The sequence below is a fragment of the Aethalodelphis obliquidens genome, unplaced genomic scaffold (assembly GCF_003676395.1).
Source record: "Aethalodelphis obliquidens isolate GAN/ISIS:26980383/991018 unplaced genomic scaffold, ASM367639v1 scaffold30, whole genome shotgun sequence".
Classification (NCBI taxonomy): domain Eukaryota; kingdom Metazoa; phylum Chordata; class Mammalia; order Artiodactyla; family Delphinidae; genus Aethalodelphis; species Aethalodelphis obliquidens.
Window position 1 is genome coordinate 6,302,344 of NW_020837974.1, and position 6,181 is coordinate 6,308,524.

Genomic DNA, 6,181 nt, shown 5'->3' on the forward strand with positions numbered 1-6,181 from the left:
TCATCCGCCGTATTCACCAGACATTGCATCTTCAGATTTCCATTTATTTTGGTCTTTATAAAATTCTCTTCATTGAAAAATTTCAATTCCCTGGAAGACTATAACAGGTACCTGGAACAGTTCTTTGCTCAAAAAGATAACAAGTTTTGGGAAGGTGGAATTATGAAGTTGCCTGAAAAATGGCAGAAGGTAGTGGAACAAAATGGTGAATATGTTGTTCAATAAAGTTCCTGGTGAAATTGAAAAATGTGTCTTTTATTTTTACTTAAAAAACCGAAGGCACTTTTTGGCCCACCCAATATTAATAACACTGCAATAACTGGGGGGCAGATAACTTTTCAAGATAGTGATTTCACGTCCTTGGATATATACCCAGAAGTTGAATTCCAAGATCATAATTGTAGTTCTAGTTTTAATTATTGAGGAACCTCCATATTTTTTCAATAGTAGCTCTACCAATTTACATTCCCAACAGGGCACAAGGGTTCCCTTTTCTCCAAATCCTCTCCAGCACTTACCTCTTTTTTTAAAAATAAATTTTACTTTATTTATTTTTATAAATTTTATTTATTTTTTATAAATTTTATTTAGTTTATTTTTTATAAATTTTATTTATTTTTTTATAAATTTTATTTAGTTTATTTTTTATAAATTTTATTTATTTTTTAATAAATTTTATTTTATTTTTATTTTATTTATTTATTTATTTTTTTTTTTTGGTTGCATTGGGTCTTTGTTGCTACATGCGGGCTTTCTCTAGTTGCAGCGAGCAGGGGCTACTCTTCATTGTGGTGTGCAGGCTTCTCATTGTTGTGGAGCACGGGCTCTAGGTGCGTGGGCTTCAGTAGTTGTGGCACTCAGGCTCCGTAGTTGTGGCTCGCAGGCTCTAGAGCGCAGGCTCATTAGCTGTGGGGCACAGGCTTCGTTGCTCCACAGCACGTGGGATCCTCCCAGACCAGGGCTCAAACCCGTGTCCCCTGCATTGGCAGGGAGACTGTTAACCACCGTACCACCAGGGAAGTCCCTTTTTTCTTTTTGATAAGAGCCATTCTACCAGGTGTGAGGTGATATCTCATTGTGGTTTTGATTTGCATTTCCCTGATGATTAAGGATGTTGAACACATTTTTATATTCCTGTTGGCCATTTGTGTATTTTCTTTGGAAAAATGTCTATTCAGTTCCTCTGCCCAATTTTTAATCTGTGTTTTTGCTATTGAGTTGTGTGACTTTCTGATATATTTTGGATATTAAGCCCACATCAGATATATGATTTGCAAATATTTCTCCCATTTTCTAGGTTGATTTTACATTTTTTGATGGTTTCCCTTGCTGTGAAAATCTCTGCTTTTTAGTTTGCGGTCCCACTTGTTTCTTTTTGCTTTTGTTGTTTTTGCTTTTGGTGTCATATCCAAAAAATATTGTCAAGACTGATGTCAAGGAGCTTATCTCTTATGTTTTCTTCCAGGAGTTTAATGGTTTCAGGTTTTACTTTCAAGGCTTTAATCCAATTTGAGATGATTTTTCTTAAATCATACCCCAGATAACTAGTGAGGTTGAGCATCTTTTCATGTGCTTGTTGACCATTTGTATAACTTTTTCGAAAAATGTCTATGCAAGCCCTTTGCCCATTTTTTAATTGGATTATTTTATTGTGGTTGTCTTTGAATTGTAGTCATGCTTTATATAGTCTGGGTATTAACCTCTTATCATGAAGCTTTCCCTTTATGTTTTCTTCTAAGAGTTTAATAGTTTTAGCTCTTACATTTAGGTTTTTGATACATTTTCACTTAATGTTTTGCATAGTGTAAGGTAAGGGTCCAACCTTATTCTTTTGCATGTGGATATCCAGTTTTCACAGCACAGTTACTGAAAAGACTGTCCTTTCCTCACTGAATGATCTTAGTATCCTTGATGATAATTATCTGACCATATATGTGACAGTATTTTTCGGGGTCTCTATTCTGTTTCATTGGTCTATACATCCATATATATGCCAGTATCACACTTTTTTGATTACTATAAATTTGCAATCAAAAGGTGTGAGCCAGCTTAATCATCAATGAGTCCAGAGTCAAAAGAAAATCTGTTTTGGATTTCATGCTCCATTGGATCACTCAAGGCACTCTCTTCTTAGCTTTACACTTCCTTTCCCATTTTAATAAAATAAGAATTTGGCTCTAGCACTGGTGTTTTTAGAATAAGCCCCTTCCTGGGCTTCCCTGGTGGCGCAGTGGTTGAGAGTCTGCCTGCCGATGCAGGGGACACGGGTTCGTGCCCCGGTCCGGGAAGATCCCACATGCCGCGGAGCGGCTGAGCCCGTGAGCCGTGGCCGCTGAGCCTGCGCGTCCGGAGCCTGTGCTCCGCAACGGGAGAGGCCACAACAGTGAGAGGCCCGCGTACCACAAAAAAAAAAAAAAAAAAAAAATAGAACAAGCCCCTTCCTGACTGCATGAATGTTTCCTCAGCAGGAATCATAGGGGCTAGAATGAGGAAAGGCTTGGCCTGACAGGAGCCAATCATGAAGGAAGAGGGCATCACCTGTGAGAAATGAAACACCCCCTCAACCCAGAGGACCTATGTCAGCTGAGGCAAACTGGGGACACTAAATATATGGCATCAGGGATTCCCACCCAAAGGACACATCCTGAATCTCTTCTGGAAACTATACTCAAGATGCCAGTTAGACTTGCATTGTGCATGAGATAAGCATTCCCAAAGGGCTTTGCTGGAAGTTTGTTTGTAGGGGTCAGGGGGCTGAGATATTTTGAGGACTGTGGCTCTGAAGGTAACATGGGAATATCTTCTCCAAGGGCCAATTAGCCATGGAGAGAAACAATTCCTAGAGTCCCTGGCTTGTTTTTCATCCTGGAACCCAGATCACTCTTGCCCCTTTCCCTCCAACCCTTTGGAGAAGACAATCTGAGAAAGATATAGTCTCTATTGCCCACGGGAGCCTGTGGAGGTTTCCCTCTGTGCCATATCATAGGAAAAAAGTCAAGGAATGGAGGCAGGCGATTACCACTAGTACTTCCCACCCTCGCTGTTGGTCATACTCCAATTTTATAGACTACATTCATAGAACATGTCCAAAGACTTCAGATACAGAAGTAAGAAAAGAAAGTGATGTATCTATACATCTCCTCCTAATTTACTCCCATCTCAGTCTTATGCCCTGCTCTCTTCTCCATTAAAGGATCTATTGAGCTATTCTTTGCTCTCTATCTCAACTCAGATACTAAAATGTCTTATTTCACTGAGTTTATCTTGTTGTTTATTCTTTGAGTAGATTCAGTGTATCATCACTTTCCTCAAAACTTCTGTCTAGGGCTTCCCTGGTGGCGCAGTGGTTGAGAGTCCGCCTCCGATGCAGGGGACATGGGTTCATGCCCTGGTCCGGGAAGATCCCACATGCCGCGGAGCGGCTGGGCCCGTGAACCATGGCCGCTGAGCCTGCGCGTCCGGAGCCTGTGCTCCGCAATCGGAGAGGCCACAACAGTGAGGGCCCCACGTACAACAAACAAAACAAAACAAAATTTCTAATGATTTACTTGGTGCTCTCAGTCTTGCCAGAATATGATATCCCTCTAGTTAAAGCAGTTATGGCATTTATATAATGCATTAATTTATTTGACCAATATTTGATGATCATCTGTTAAGTTCCAAGCACTGCACTGTGTACAGTGACAAGCAAGCATGGTCCCTTCCCCCAGGGGGACCTAGAGATGGAACAGATAAATAAATAAATATACTATATTGGGTTAATAATTTGTATTAAGCAATACTCTTCAAATGCCAATGACATTAAAACAAAACTTATGCTATCTTAAGGGAAGGGTGTGGAATCACAGCAATGGCTAGGGTAGAACTAATCTCAGAACCAGCTAGAGCCAGTTACTTGAATCATGTCAATGCCTTCTTTTTCCATCTCTCATCTTGGCTTGGGTCTCTGTTTTGATCTCATTCTCTCAGGCATTTTTAGATGCAGGGTACCCATACAGCTGGAAGCTCTGATGCCATACTTTTGGCTTGAAATCTAATACTCCTCCACCCCCAGTTGCGAAAACTCCAGGGAAGAAATCTGTTCAACAGTTTAGCCCTGTGGCCACACCTTGGAGCAATCACTGTGTGCCAAAGCCTGCAGTGAAAGGATAGACTTCCCTGGGACACGTGCCCATCTCTTGCAGGGGTTGGAGAGGGAGGGTGGTGATAGAATAAGAAAAACATGGATTTGGGGGACTTTCCCTGGTGGTCCAGTGGATAAGACTCCACGCTCCCAATGCAGGGAGCCCGGGTTCGAGCCCTCGTCCGGGAACTAGATCCCACATGCGTGCCGTAACTAAATCCACATGCCACAACTAAGACTCGGTGCAGCCAAAATAAATAAACAAATACTTTTAGAAAAAGGAAAAACATGGATTTGGAATGGATTTGGAATGGCGTAATATTAGAAAGAAAGTGTGGTTGTGAAGGGGTGACTTTAGCAGAAATAGGGAAGGAGTGCATGACAGATAAAACAATGCATGTCCACTGCTAAACTATGATGAAGAATTATTTACTATGCTAGAGTAAAACAGGGAGGTCACTGCAGTAAACCAGGTCATAAGGGAAAGCCTCTTTTAAAAAACGGCAACTAAGCTAAGATCTCTAAATTGAGGTAAGGGTTATCCAGGAAATTCAAAGTGAAAAGAAGTCCAGAGACGTCAAAGACGTGCAAAATCCTTAAGCTGAGAAAATTCTTGATGTAATTAAGCAGCTGAAAGGAAGCTAGTATGACAGTAGGTGCAATGAAGAGCAAAGTAGGAGAAGCCATGATGGATATAAGCATGAGGCAGGCGAGCGGGAGAGAGAGAGGGAGAAAGGAAGGGAAGAAGGAAGGAAGATGGAATAAAGAAAGAAAGGAGGGGGATGGAGGAGGAAGGAAGAGAAGAAAGAGAAAGAAGGGAGGGAGGGAAGGGAAGGTTAGGGTTAGGAAGGGAAGGGAAGGGAAAGAAGGAAAGCAAGGTCTAGTAAATTTTATTCAAAGTAGAATATGAGTTCTTAGAAAGTTTTAAAGTAAGGAAGCATCGGGCCTCCCTGCTGGCGCAGTGGTTGAGAGTCCGCCTGCCAATGCGGGGGACACAGGTTCGTGCCCCGGTCCAGGAAGATCCCACATGCCACGGAGCGGTTGGGCCCGTGAGCCATGGTCGCTGAGCCTCCGCGTCCGGAGCCTGTGCTCCGCAACGGGAGAGGCCACAACAGTGAGGGGCCCGCGTACCGCAAAAAAAAAAAGTGGATCCATTTAGAGAGAAACACACTCCACAGACAGAGTGTGGGCCATCTCAGAAGTCAAGAGCGGCACCAGGGTATGGGGTTGTCAGTTTTTATAGGGGTGGGTAATTTCATAGGCTAATGAGTGGGAGGGGCATCCCAGCTATTTTGGGGAAGGGGTGGGGATTTCCGGGAATTGGGCCAGCGCCCAGTTACTCATGGTCAGCCTTGGAACTGTCATGGCACCTGTGGGTGTGTCATTTAGCATGCTGATGTGCTACCATGAGGCTCAAAGTCTAGCGGAAGTCGACTCATCTGCCATCTTGGACCTATTTGGTTCTAATCAGTTTATGTCATGTCCTCAGGTTATGTCATTCTTTTAAAGGTCGTGCCCTGCCCCCTTCCCTCCTGTTTCAGTTGCAGCACGTAGGATCTAGTTCCCTGACCAGGGATCAAACCCAGGCCCCCTGCATTGGGAGCAGAGTCTTAGTCACTGGACCACCAGGGAAGTCCCAATCCAGGGGAAAAGACTTTAGCAGAACCTTATCCAGGGCCACACAGTGTGGGTGGCTTACAGCACCAATGCATGTACCCACCAGCTCTGGGGGCTAGGGGGTGCAAGCTAGGTTGAAATCTGAGGTGGCCAAGATCACCTCAAGAAAGTGCAGGCTAGACAGCGGTTGCCAAACTATCTTCTGGGGGGTCTTCAGTGCTGCTCCCAGAGCTAAAGTTCCTGCGGTAGAGGACTGTGTTCAGTAGCCTATGATAAACCATAATGGAAAAGAATATTTAAAAAAGAGAGAGAATGTATATATATATATACACACACACATATATTATATATATGTATATATATACACACACATATATGTGTATGTATGTATACATAAATACATGAATTACTTTGCTGTACAGCAGTAATTAACACATTGTA